Here is a 15,759-nt window from a genome sequence, read left to right as displayed (position 1 = left end):
CGGCCCCCCCACCAGAGAACTCTGGTCTGGTCCAGTCCCTGGGAGCCGATCGGCAGACCTTTTGTCGGTCATGCCCCTTCGACAGAAGGCTGACTTCTGTCAGACCAACTACAATACACACGGCCAAATGATGGCCGATTTCTATTAGAATCCATGCATAGACTGAGGGTTCAGATCAGTTGGTCTCTGCTTCTAATCTGGACCCTGATGTAGGGGGGCACTCTGCTTTGTGAAGGAATGACTTCTGATATAATGGGGGGCTTCTGATGTAAAGTTATGCCTTGGAGTGTATTATTTTATTTGGCACGTGAATATTTGTGAAATATACAACGTGGCCCTCATACTGAAAAGTTTGTAGACCTGGATTAGAATATACAATACCTCTAGAGTGTTTTGGGCTCTGCCATATTGTCATTAAGACAACTATGTTTGGAGCCTCCTCAGAGGGATCTGTGCAATACTAAATACATCAACCTGATTAGGGCCACCTTATCCTCCCTAAACATTGTGATCCGTATATCAACACTGTGCTGAACATTCCTAATACTAAACCCTATCAATACAGTTTCTTGTAAATGTTGCAGTACTGCAAGATTTATTTACTAATGTAACTTCTTCCCGCACAGCAATATAGTGCAATTCTAATCCCAGCTGCCCCTTTGTGGTGAATGAATAAAGTTTATACATTTGTAGACCCATGATCTGTAAGGGAACAGAGGACAGCTCTGGCTCCCCTAATGTGTTCCCACTTACAATGGAGCAAAGTGGGGTTTCTGTCAGGAACCATCAGTGATGACTCTTCAAGTGTCTTCTGCACTTGGTTATGTGACATTAAAAACACCATGTCCCAGCACCAGGGCTGGGACAAAGGGGTGGGCAGAAGGGTCAGCTGCCCTGGGAGCAATGGTTTATTGCAGGAATGGGGGCGCCCTGACCCTAAACTAAAGGAAGGAGGGGCGCAGTTTGGCATCTTTGCCCTGGGTGCTGGATGACCTTGTCCCGTTTTATATTTTTTATTATCACATCAAACTTTTATAACCCTTATTTTTATTGGTTCACCCTCACCATTATTTTCACTGTCACCTTTATATATGAAAAATTATATAAATCCACAATATACTTTTATATACATTCCTTACATATTATATATATATATATATATATATATATATATATATATACACATTTTTCATACACATTAGTTTGTGCAATTTACACACTTATATATATATGGTGACTATACCATCAAACCACATTAATTATATTTTTTACACGTATGTGTTTGGACGTTTTTTTAATACTAGGATTTAAGGAGAATTTCTACATTTATATTTATATATGTGTTCTCATCTTTTTATCTTTACAGCCTGTTTCTATGAGACTCCACTATGTAAATGTGATTTTATTGAATACTATATATGTTTCTTTCACAATTTTATATTGTTTTCCCCCAGTGGGATTCTATGTGTCACCACTCACCGATTGTTTTCACTGTGATATTGCAGATAGCTCAACCTCCATTTTTGCTTTTCATCCACTTAATTGGTTCATGGTTTGTGTGATTACACCACCCTGTTCCTGTTTGTCTGTCTACCTACAAATGCTTGCTGATCTCTGCGATCTCATTGTGTGGTTATGAGTAAGCGACCTACAGCGCCGTGAAACGCGTCAACCGGACACGTCTGTTCTGTGCACTGTCTACTTTATTTGTGAGGAATAAAGAAACCTTTGATTTAATCATAATACCCTGAGTGCGGTCTCAAACTTGGATTTCTTCTACTCTTGGATGACGGATCTGACCTGCATCGGGTTTGGAACATACACCTGAGCGGCTCTTTTCCTGTTTTCTCTTGTCCCAGCACTGCTCAGCACAGGGGACACATCAGAGAGAACGTCACTCTGCTCTGGGCACATCCACATCTTCCACCTCTCTGCCTGGAAATTTCTGCTTAATTGTAAATGTAATTAAGGCTCATTCGCACCACAGTACATGCAGCAACATGTGCTTGAACCCACTTCAACACATGGCAAGAATCTGTATATGTGGCTTGTGGTGTGCTGCAATTCATTATTGGTTGCACCACAACGCACATATACAGTTCCACCTAAGGTGGAACGCACGCTGCATACGTCACGGGTGCCTGAGTGGAACGCAAGTCGGTATTCACCGTTCTCCACTCAGGGGCACCATTCGGCTGGCGGTTCTTCCTTGTTTCTATACATTGTACAACTACCTATTCTATTAAAGTACTTTTTAATGGTACTGCACTATCTGGAGCCTTTTTTAACCCTGCATACCCTAACCGGACCCTAAGGATCGTGGTTATCCAGGAGATGGGATCCTGAGTATTGTGGTACTACAGAGCCCAGCAGTGTCTTCCCTGGCCCTGGTGGCCATAAAGCGATCATAGGTCTTAATACCATATGGTATATAAGACCCACATCATCTGGTGAGTGTGTTCTCCTATTATCCCCCACGGTGACACCACAAGTACCAGCATTGGATCATTGGAGGATTCAACACAGAGCACCTGCACTTTTTCCTTTTATTGGCACTCAAGATATATCTGAATTTTCACTTGAGTCACTCATGAACTTTTATTTATGGACTTTTTCTAGTTGCACATTTTGCACTTGAGGCACTAATGAAATTTATTGAATATATTTATTTTTCTTCTTATTATTAATTTTTTTTTTGATTGCTTTAATCACTAATACATAGCACCTTCCTCACCATTACCGTATTTTATTGCATATTCGTCGTATTTATTCCCATATTAATATTGTGTTATCTACCTCAATTGTTTCAATTTTCTGCTATTCATCACGTAGTGTGTTTTTATCTATTTGATTAAGTTATTAGTATCCAGCACTTTATCTGAAGCCCACCCTTATTTGAACCTTTGGTACTGACAAGTTATTGTCCAGCCCGGGTTTATTTCAAGCAAGCGCTATAGCTGGCCCCAATTTATTGTGGCCTTACTTTCACCATATTACATTTCCTGTAGCGGCTGCATTTTATATATATTTATCTATTTACTTCCAATAGTTCCACCCACAAGTTGGAACATCCACAGGCGCGAGGGATATACACACATCTTTTTGTAGTATATTTTTTCACATATTATTAATGTTTATTATACTGTATATAACAGTTTTTTTATATTGTTTTTTTTTCCTCATTGGTTTAGTTGGCAAGTGCTGTCTAGCATATTTTTTTTTTCTCTGTAAAAGTAGAAAATGCTGCATTTGTTCTGTATGGAATGCATCTGGAATGTTACAAAACACTTCAAAAACACACTGGAATGAATATGTCCTCAATTGAGTAAAAAAACACACTGGAATGTATCAAAGATGCATCAAAAATGCACGTCCTTAACTTATATGGGGTAAATAAAAAAAATTTAAAAAAAAAAGGGTAAAAAACACCAAGATGCATTCAAAACACTCATGCAAAAACGCATTTGGAATGTAGAAATTGTGGTGTGCCCACATGGAAGAAGAATATATTTAAAATATATTTTTAAAAAAAATCATTTTTTCCCCCCAAATATATTTGAAATGCTACAATTTTGGCCATATTCAATATATTTCTAAAATTTTTTCCCTAAATACTGTATATTGGAAATATATTTTTCTTCCATATGGGTGAACAGGCAGGTTCACACTACAATTCCTGAATGTGTTCTGGATGCGTTTTTGCATGCACATTTTTGATGCATTCCAGGGCGTTTTTTACATCTTTTCTTTCTTCATCCCAATGTGCGTTCCGGTGCATTTTTGATGCATTTTGCTGCATTCCAGATGCGTTCCATACAGAAAAAACGCAGCATGTTCTACTTTTGTTGACTGCACTGGTGTGAACTAGAGCCATTGGAATCCATTGTAAACACTTCCATGTGGAACACAAATGCACTGGACAGCATCTGGTGTGAACCGGCCCTAAAGCCCCGTACACACGCAACGATTATCGGCCGACCGATCGTCCGTCTTTTGTCCAGAGTTGTGTTTTGTTGGTTGGAATGTGCCTAGACTGCACACAAATTTTCTCGCCCAACAAAATTCTACTTCAGAAGTGATGTCATGTGTTGGTTTGCTTTCTTTGTGTTCTTTCTTCACTGAGCATGCCCAGTCTTGCTCATTAGATTTTTCCCTGTCGAAATCTGTACTGACTGCATGAAAATCGGCCGTGTTTTGATGGCGGACAAAAATTTTATAGCCTGCACACCAGATTTTTTTCGGCCGAAAAGTCGGAGTCGGTTGTCGGAAGCATCATACTAACAAGCCAAAAATCGGCAGATCGGTCGTTGGATGAAAATTCCCGGCCAATTTTCGACGCCTGTGTACGGGGCTTTAATCCTTAGTCACTAAACTCTGGTTTAGAAAGCAAAAATTTAATCCAAAAGGTATTCTTACCCCCAAAAAACGTATCTTCTACTACTCTCAGCCTCCGCTAAGTGCCGGGTCACATTTGTGCGATTGCGGAGATCGCATGTAATTCGGAGCGCACTGCCCCTAAAATTACATGCGATCTCTGTGCAGTGAAAATTCAGCCATATGGCTGAAATTCGCACCGCAATCGCACTAAAACACCCACAGGACCCTTTTTCTGGTCTGCAGCAGAATCGGATTGCATGGTGGTTCACACTAGTGCGATCCGATTCTGTGCGAACTTTCAGATTGCACTGTGATATGCGATCTGATCTGGGGGTGTCGTTAACTTTTAATTGACACCCCTGCGTATCGCATATGGCAGTGTGAACTGCCAGGGGTGCGGATGCAATGTGGGAACACGCTGTATATTCGCAGTGTTCCCGCATCGCACAAATGTGAACTGGCACTAAGTCTCCAAATTCCTTTTCTCGTTTGTTTCTGTGATCAGACTTCCTGTTAGAGGGTGGCTACATTCATTCTTCATGGAGCCACTCTATGTAGAAATGTAGCCACCCTTTCTTGCTCACTCCTAAGATGGACTAGTGACTATGGAATATGAACTATGGGATTTGTAGTGTGTATAGAGAAGTACTAATGACCACAACTAACAAACTCAGGGGGGAAGTGCCAGTTCACATATATGCGGGACCCTGCAAATCCACTGCGGGTTCCTGCATCTCATTCAACTCTCAGGCAGATCACACTGTCATATGCGAATCGCTAGGGGGGTCAATACAAAGTTAACGACACCCCCAGATCAGTTTGGACATCGCAGTGTCAGTTCGGACAGAAATCGGATCACATAGGTGTGAACCATCATCCGATCCGATTGTGCCGTGGACCCGAAAAAGGGTCCTGTGCGCGTTGTGTCCGAATCCGATGCAAATTCAGCCTCACAATCTGTATGGCTGAATTCGCATTGCACAGACATCGCATGTGATTTTCAGAGCAGTGCTCTCCGAATCACATGAGAGGTCTGTCATCGCACTGATGTGAACTGGGGGCGAAAGGAGAGGTTTGGGAGTTCATGGAGGACATAACAAAGAGGCAGTTCTCTTGTGTAGAATAGACTACAGGAACAGTAAATAATGGATGTATATGGATTATTTTTGGAGACTAAGGATGTCATTTATTGTCATTTCAAGGCAGAAACTGCCAGGCAACTAGCATTTTGTAAAGCTGTCACTAATTGTAGTCTACATATTTTGTTCAGTATACTTTTATGCTGCTTAGTGTTTAACAAATGAATGGAAGCCTTATCACTGAATACAACATGAATCCATCTTCAGACATGTATATCCTATTTAAAGGTAAGTGAAGTCCAATGCAATACAACCATTTAGAACAGCCATTCTCATCCAGGGCTCCTCCAGAGGTGGCCAGGGGTTCAGTGAGCTGTGGCTAACTGACCTCCCATCTGATGGTGTCTGCACAGGTCAGGGTCCCATGTCACATGCCATGACTGCAAGGGTGACATTCTGAGCACCACTATAAGGGGGGACATGCTTCCCACTGACCACCACTAATTTAGGGGCATTTTCCCAATACCCAGCCCCCCCAGTGGACTAATGTTAACTGGGGTTCCCTGAGACTTCAAAAAGATTTTAAGGGTTCTCCTGGGGTAAAAAGGTTGAGAAAGGCTGGTTTAGAATATATACAAATATGTGACAATGTTAGGCTGCCCTGTTCTGAATTATGTATTTGTAGTCCAATGGTGCCACCTAGTGTACAGTTGAAGTAACTGCATAAATCTTTTCGGTAAGCATTTCAGATGGGAATTCTGCCTTCTGTTAGTTTGCCCATTCTGTGATGTTGAAAATGTATTCAGATCTATTTATGAAGGATATGGGATACCTCGTATAATTTCGCTTGCAATTTGTTAATAGATAATTCTACACATGACCCGAGAAGGTCTTGCATTTGTCTAAAATGTGTTTTCAAATCTTGTGTTTGTGGATTAAAGAGGAAGTAAACCCTCCTCTGCAAGTTGTACCTATAGGTAAACCTATGATAAGGCTTACCTATAGGTACTGTAAATATCTCCTAAACATGTACCGTTTAGGAGATATTTACCTTACGTGCAGTCAGTGACATCACTGGCGCATGCGTTCTGAAGGAACGGCCGCTGGTGCCGTTCCTTCAGAGCCCCGTGCCGTGACCATCGGCTCCCGCGCACACGTGGGTCCAGCCAATCAAATGGCCGGATGCCGCGAACCCGGAAAAAGGGTGACAGAAAATGTCACCCACGAGAGAGGTGAGCGGTTGGCGCCTCGGGGGCTTCGTTCTTAGGTAAGTATTTCATAATGAGCTAGTATGCTATGCACACTAGCTCATTATGTGTTTTGTCTTTCAGGTTTTTTTTTTTTCAAAACAAAAAATTTGTAGGTTTACAACCTCTTTAAGGACTGGTTCACACCTGAATAGGAATGCAGTCTGTACTTCTGTATGATTCCTGTGCAGTTAAAGTCTCGTACACAGGGCGAATGATCGGCTGGTTTCCCTCGATGTTTCACAGCAAGTCAAAACCAACCATAGAAATAATGTACGAAAATTCTCGTACGATAAAGGCTTTTTTTTTTTTTACTTGTCTCTGAACATGTGCAGTCTTTCATATCTAATATTTCTCATATGAAAATTGTAAAAAAAAGAAAAAAGGGTACACATTAAGCAAAAATCATTCATTCTTTTCCCGTACAAGAAACATTTTGGAATTTGTCCCTTTGGAAATGTCTGTTTAGAAGGTCGGAATTAGCTATAGAAAGTTGTGTAAACACACATATCAGAAAATCATACGATCATCCTTCGGATGAAAATGTTTGCCCGATTTTCTTATAGTGTGTATGGGCCATCAATGTGGTTCCATTTTCAGCCCATTCATTTGAATGAGCTGAAATTGCACTGCATGGTACCACAAGAAGTGCATGCACTACTTTTAAAAAAACGCATTACACCGGATCCTATGGTACTGCGGTACAATGCGATCTGGAGCAGGCAAATGCATTGCGTTTGTGATCTGCATTTGGGGTGTCCTTGGGATTATATAGACACTCGCAGCAGATGAGATGAATGGCATTGAATTGTAAATTTCTTTTTTTTTGTATACAAACGTTTATTGAAGAGAATTCAGATACAAACATTGTACAAATGTAGAAAACAAGGGAAAATGAATTATTCATACATACAATTTTCAATCTCAGAAAAAGATTATAAGTTCACAAAAATATAGTTTGCTTTAAAAAAATTTCAGAAATATGAAATAGATTCATGACATAACTTTCCCACTTGTATAAAAAAGAGATCAAAAATAATAAAATAGAATAAGAAAATAAATAATATGATAACTTAATACCATCTTATCTAATTTTTCGAGTGAAGGTAACAATAGACATTAACAACGAAGTGATGCTCTAATACTATATTAGGATATATTTTAATGTACTCTGCTCATGACAAAGAGCATCATTTTTATATGTGTTTTATGCAACTAATGAGTATTTATACAAATACCAAGGTGTCCATTTTTTATCGAAGAGTTTTTTTAAAAGTAAGAAGGAAAAAAGGGAGAATATACTTCCTGAATTTTAAATTTCTGTACTCGTTAAAGGTTTTCTGGCACTAACAACAACAGGTAATGCGTAACTAAAGCCACAAATTTAACAGTTTCCAAAAATGATTACATTAAAACTTTCAAGGCGCATTGGTTGTCTACTTCCCCACCCAATCTAACTCCATTATTGAAGGTGATTGCTGATATACGTAGAATGGAATATATGATGGCACTGGTGTGGGATACCATCCCTCACTTTAATAAGACATGGGATTCTTGGGACTCCTCCACTTTTGGTTCCCCTTTGGGCCCAACCTTGATAGAGGCCGCGGGGGGACCCTACTCCCTCTTTACATGAATCGCTCCCCGCATCCCATGACTTAGCTCCCCTTGTGTAACTCGTGGCTTTCCGTTATCTAACCCAAATAACCCTCAGGTCATACTGTTACAGGTTTTGTCCTTGCTACTCTTTTGCTCTTCCTCTTTCTCTACTTTTTCTCTCCTTCTTGTCTTTCCTTCCCATTCTTTTTCCTATTATATGTAATGATTAGGCTCTTTGGAATTTAATTTGCTTTTGTTACTGTATATTTCTATTGTTGTTTGAAATGTCCCTTTGGGATTTATTTTTGTACTTGTTTCCAAATTTTCTAAATAAAAATTCAATTTAAAAAAAAAATAATAATTTTCTAGGCATGCCGGGAATGATAACTGTCACAGTTGCTTGTGCTCTTAACCAAATTGTCAAGCCATCAAACAGCTGGTGTCATAACTGATTACATGTGCAGTGCCATGGCAACTGCAGATCAAATAGCGGCTAAAATGGCAGCTTTGTTGGCTGTAAAGGATAGGAGGGTTTAGTTCCACTTTCAGCCTGAAATGAATGAATGGTAAGGCTGGTTGTACAGTACAATATTTTCAGTACTACACTCCACCACCACAAAGAGGACTGCTGATAGAAATCAGCCTACCTGACAGGGCCCCCCTCCTCCGAAAATATCAAATAATATTTTTGCTAAAATGAAAGACCCGCCATGCTATGCTTTGCTGCCATGGCACAAATTTTACCCCCCGTAAAACAAAACCTATTCAATGAACAGCAGCACGGAGGCAATATCTGCACTCCCTTAGTGAGCGACTGGTGCCGTTCCCCCACTGTGTTTATTTAGGGTGGTGTGTTCAATCAGAATAGTGAGCCCCCTGCCCACCATCCTAAAAATAACCCACCTGTGTGCCCTGAGCAGCTGCCAGAAGGAGAGGAGAGGTGAGAAAACAGTAGTACTGTGGAGGAAAGGGGCACACAGGGGTCCCAGGCAGCAGGGGGAAGAGGGCACAGATTCTGGAAACCATCATCATGCAGTGCAGCCAGAGGAAAAAAGAAAAGTAGAAGCTGGCAGCGCTGCACAAGTGTCAGAAAAAAAGCATTCTGCTCGGCAGGTGCCCAGGCCCCCCCTTTTGAACTGATGAGGCATGGGCCCCAGAGATGTATAGTAACTAAGTAGAACTACTTCACTACTGTACTTAAGTACCGAAAGGCGGTATCTGTACTTTCCTGGAGTATAATTTTTTTCTCCTACTTACACTTTCACTTCACTACATTTTTTTCGATGATTTCAATACTTTTACTCCGATATTTTTTTTTTGTGCTGCATAGTTACTCGTTACAATTATAAAAATTACCACTGCCAGAACAGTAGATGGCAGGTTTCATGAAGCTCAAAACATGTGTATTATCAGCGCATACGAAAATAAATACTACTGTATGTATAAATAAAAGCTGCATTTGAAATAATAAAAAACAATATGATGTTCAAACTTTTGACTTCTTTCTTTAATAACTACATAACACAGTACTTGTACTTTTATTTTCAGTACTTGAGTAGCAATTTTTTTTTTCAAAACTACTGGTACTTTTACTTTCAGTACTTGAGTAGCAAAATTTTTAAAAAAACTACTTGCAATACTTAAGTACAAAAAATGTTGAATACTTTAGTACTTCTACTCAAGTCACTTTTTGATCGAGCACTTCCACTTCTACTCAAGTCACTTTTTGATCGAGCACTTGTACTTTTACTCAAGTATGGGTTTCGAGTACTTTATACAACTCTGATGGGCCCAGTACAGGAGGGCTGGTTGTACTGCCTTATCAGTGGCCCTGATCACAAACATTGTCTGAGTACCACCTGAAATAATAAAATGTACACAGATACCACAGCCTGACACTGCTATAACACCTCTTTATCTGTACCAACTGTCACTGCCCAGGCCTGGCCAGGAATGTACCCACAGACACACTTCTGTGTTCCCATTTGAACTCTGTGGCCAATAAGAAAGTTGCCTTCTCCATAATAGCTCTGGAGCAATTTACAGTCTGCTGGTTAAAGTGACCCTGTCATAATATGAATAATAGGCCTTATGGCTCATTCTAAAAAAAATAAAAAATAGTTGCCAGAGTTGGCAGAGCCTACAACTGAACATGTGGCACTCTGAAGAGCTGCCCATACAATTGAAGTTTTGGTGGGGGTGTGCACATAGAGGAAACCCCTACGGGACTCCATAGATCATGGCAGCACAGGGGGCGCACACAGAATGACAATGTATGAGCACAGCATTTTGAAAAGGAAGCTCAGGAAAAAACTTTTCAATAAGCTACTAATGCTATCCAGTAAACACTGCAGCTGTGTTAAAATCATAAAAAAAAATGCTTGATTTACCTTAAATTGAGTTTTCCTTCTCCACTGCAACTGCAACAGGAATCCAGGGAGCTCCTCACAGGGTCACTGAGAATGTACTTCCTAAAGCATGTTCTGTTGAATGCATGTTTCCTGCACCAGAAGCTCTATAATACTCATTTATTTTATTTATTTACATTTAAAACAAACAGTGAATTGAAATACATATAACATTTTTCAGGTATTTGGCGGAGACACCCGTTGAGATCTTTCAGGGGTCATCCTAACAGGAACTGAATGGTAAACTCTCTGAAGGATACACAGGTGTCAGTGGTGAAGTGGGGAAGAATTAGAACCTGAGCCAAGTTTTTACTGCTCTTGCCTCCATTAGGGAAATTTGCCCTCAGTGGTAACCAAAAAAGCATGTAAGGTTTAATTCTTTGGACTTACACGAGCAGGGCTAAATATTTGGGATAAATCCATTAAAGGCACTAAATCTCTTATTGTGACAAAAGAAAATCACTCAATTTCCCCATCAACACAGTATCAGTGTTGATGGGGGAATGCCTCCCCCAGTGCTATTGTGTTCTGCTGGCGGGGGGAGCCTTTCCGGCTAGTAGAACACAATTATTACTGCTAGCAGCTATAGCCACCGGCAGTAATCTCATGTGAAAGATCCAGCAGGCTGGTTGTACCCAAGTCGATCGATGGATTGACTTGGGTACAATCAGCCTACCCATAGATGGATCGAATCTCAGCCGGTCCCTTCTGAACTGGCCAAATTTCAATCGATGTATGGTCGGCTTTAATTCTGTTGTGGGCCAACAAAAGAGAGGGGGAGTTTTACTAAAACTGGTACACACAGAATCTGGTACAGCTGTGCATGGTAGCCAATCAGCTTCTAGGTTTCAGCCCAGGATCACACTGGGACCGTTTTAAAATAGTGCAAGTTCAGCTGAACTCGCACGATTTCAACCTGGCATTTTAGTCCGACTTCGGGGGCGATTTCACAGACATCTGTGTGGGTTCCTGCACAGATGTCTATGGAAGTCGCCCCTGAAGTCGCCAAAACTAGTAAAGAAACGACTTTTGGGAATCGCTGTGGCGCCGCAAAGTTGGCATCACACCGATTAGGACGGTGCAATTGCCAGCAACTGGCTCAGATTTGACATGCAATTTGACAAATTGAACCAATGTGAACGCGAGCTAATTGACAATGCTCATTTGAGCAAGCTGAAGTTAGAAGCTGATTCATTATTATGTACAGCTGCACCAGATTCTGTGTGTACCAGTTTTAGTAAATCTTGCCCTCAGTTTAATTGTGGACGGGTGTCAGCCCTGCCTATTTGTCTTTTGCTAAACTACTCATATCCTATAGTCCCAAGATAAGATTAAGAAGGGATGATCAGGGCTCATGCACACAAGACGTTTTGCAGCTGCTGTTAGGGGTGTCTGCCCTTTTTTTTTACTGCCTTTAAATGCCCCTCCATAATAGCCTATGTGTTCCTGTTCACATAAACGCTCCGAGTTGTTTGGGGGAATAAGCATTTAGGGGCAGTAGAAAAAAAATGACAGCATGTGTGTCCAGGGGTAGCGGCTGTTGAGCTGTAAAAACGCAAAAAGCCAAAAAACGTGTATAAACACCCATAAACGCTAGTCAAATACGCGGCTAAAAGCCCGTTTTTACAGCTGCTCTTTCCTGGCAGCAGCGTTGGCATTTTTTAAACGTCCTGTGGGTATGAGGCCTTACAATACTTGAATTGTGCACAAGACGAGGCTCAGTTCTGAATTTCTGACTTGATCAACAGTTTTTGCACTTATCGAACAATCATAAGGAAACACTTTCAATGGTATATTTACCGAACCAAAAGAGGGCAAATATGAGAAGTTCATTTTTAGGGGTTACATACATTTTAAGGCAAATCCCCTTTTCATACATAGCCTGCAGGGAACAGTTTCTCCCTCTGTATCCCCAATAGTCAATCATTATAAACCCACAATTGCAGCTCATTATCTACTTACCGAAAATAACTTTTGTTCTGTAGCTACTAAAGCAGAAATTCAGGCTGCTGCTGCTGGTGGACTTCTCTAACAAACACTAATTACCCACAATGCACCCTTCATGAGATGTACAACCAAGATAAATCTGTGCAGTCACTAACCATTGGACGGCTCTCCCTGGAGCCTGGCCATTAAAGCAACAATTTTGGAAACAAAATACTGCACATTATTACCTGCCAGACAAAGGAACACAAATGGTCGTGTCAGGGAGTGGATTATCAATATCCACAATAGTGCCCGGGTGACTACGCCAAAGCAGGGAGGCAATTACAACAATGCAGGAATGAAGCACAATAAATTTCTATTTACTGAACCAATCCTAGCACTGTATATTCTTTATGTGCACATCTGGATTGGAAAAAATCTATACAGAAGCTATAAGGCAATCTTGACTGTGGTGTAGATAAACTGATTGGGACTGACTCATTTATATTTTAAATCCTTTTTTGGAGAATATTATAGATATTTCTTATTTTGAAAATATTGTGTAATTACATTCTTGCGGAGAAAAATACATTAAAAATAATATACCTATCTTTGGGGATGGGGATCATCTTTGAAAGGATTCTCTGTTATCTAACACACTATTACGTTTGTAATCAGCAGGTGGCGATGTGGAGTCCAGTAAAAACAATATACATTACCTGTACAAATTACTTTGTAGATTATACCAGGGCAGGAATGATGTATGTACCTTTATTATATTTTAGGTACTTATCTAGCGCTGTCAATTTACCCAGCACTTTATATATATATATATATATATATATATATTGTACATTCACATCAGTACCTGCCCTCAAGGAACTTACTATACATTGTACATTCACATCAGTCCCTGCCCTCAAGGAACTTACTATATATTGTACATTCACATCAGTCCCTGCCCTCAAGGAACTTACTATATATTGTACATTCACATCAGTCCCTGCCCTCAAGGATCTTACTATATATTGTACATTCACATCAGTCCCTACCCTCAAGGAACTTACTATATATTGTACATGCACATCAGTTCCTGCCCTCAAGGAACTTACTATATATTGTACATTCACATCAGTCCCTGCCCTCAAGGAACTTACTAGACATTGTACATTCACATCAGTCCCTGCCCTCAAGGAACTTACTAGACATTGTACATTCACATCAGTCCCTGCCCTCAAGGAACTTACTAGACATTGTACATTCACATCAGTCCCTGCCCTCAAGGAACTTACTATACATTCTACATTCACATCAGTCCCTGCCCTCAAGGAACTTACTAGACATTGTACATTCACATCAGTCCCTGCCCTCAAGGAACTTACTAGACATTGTACATTCACATCAGTCCCTGCCCTCAAGGAACTTACTATACATTGTACATTCACATCAGTCCCTGCCCCCAAGGAACTTACTATATATTGTACATGCACATCAGTCCCTGCCCTCATGGAACTTACTATATATTGTACATTCACATCAGTCCCTGCCCTCAAGGAACTTACTATATATTGTACATTCACATCAGTCCCTGCCCTCAAGGAACTTACTAGACATTGTACATTCACATCAGTCCCTGCCCTCAAGGAACTTACTAGACATTGTACATTCACATCAGTCCCTGCCCTCAAGGAACTTACTATACATTGTACATTCACATCAGTCCCTGCCCTCAAGGAACTTACTAGACATTGTACATTCACATCAGTCCCTGCCCTCAAGGAACTTACTATACATTGTACATTCACATCAGTCCCTGCCCTCAAGGAACTTACTTTATATTGTACATTCACATCAGTCCTGCCCTCGAGGAACTTACTATACATTGTACATTCACATCAGTCCTGCCCTCGAGGAACTTACTATACATTGTACATTCACATCAGTCCCTGCCCTCAAGGAACTTACTATACATTGTACATTCACATCAGTCCTGCCCTCAAGGAACTTACTATATATTGTACATTCACATCAGTCCCTGCCCTCAAGGAACTTACTATATATTGTACATTCACATCAGTCCCTGCCCTCAAGGAACTTACTATATATTGTACATTCACATCAGTCCCTGCCCTCAAGGAACTTACAAAATCTAAGGTCCCTAACTCACATTCATGCATACACATAAGCAAGGCCAATTTAGACAGTATCTAATTAACCTACCTCTTTGGAGTGTGGACCACTGTGCCACCCATATATTATTCTGTTCTACTTCAGAAGTGATGTCATGTGTTGGATTGCTTTGTATGTGTTCTTTCGTCTCTGAGCATGCCTAGTCTTGCTCTTAAGATTTTTTCCGTCGAAAACTGTACTAACGAGAAGAAAATCGGACGTTGTGTTGACGTACAATAAAAATTTTATAGTCTGCACATCAGGAGTTTTTCGGCCGAAAAGTCGGAGTCGGCTGTCGAAAGCACAATACTAACAATCTGAAAATCGGCAGATTGGTCGGCAGACGAAATTTCCCTTCAGATTTTCTTATCGTGTGTACGGGGCTTAACTTTCGTGTTCGGACCAAACCTAGTTCAGGCCAAAACCAAACTCATCCCTGCTGGTGACCACTGTTATCAGTACAGAACGTGATGGCAAATCCACATTTTTTTAAATTGTCAAAGGAACAGGAGGTGGGAGGAAATGCTCCAATATGCAAATCTGTTTGGGTGACAATTGTTTAAGAGGACATTTCTCTTTGCTTTGGGGAGATTTCCTCCCTCTTCCTGCTGGGTCTCTGGGGTAGCAAATAAAGGAAAATTCCACCAATAGGACACAGAAAAAAGTCAAGGATTGTAACCAAATCTTTCTCTGCTTAAAACTAAAAAATAAAACTAAAAAAACAAAGTTTTGACCTTATATACTATATATATATATATATATATATAATATTATTATTATTATTATTATTATTATTATTATTATTATTATAAAATATTTAAAAACATTTACCTTCAAATAAATGTGAAAAGTCTTTGCCATGCAAATTTCAATTCACACATGAATATACACATTGAATTGATTTACGTACATGGAGACCCCTATTTGAAACTTCATACTTTTTTTTTTTATAAA

The sequence above is a fragment of the Pelophylax lessonae genome (genome assembly GCF_965119305.1).
Source record: "Pelophylax lessonae genome assembly, chromosome: 5".
NCBI classification, from domain to species: Eukaryota; Metazoa; Chordata; class Amphibia; order Anura; family Ranidae; genus Pelophylax; species Pelophylax lessonae.
Note: the sequence above shows the minus strand (reverse complement) of the source record.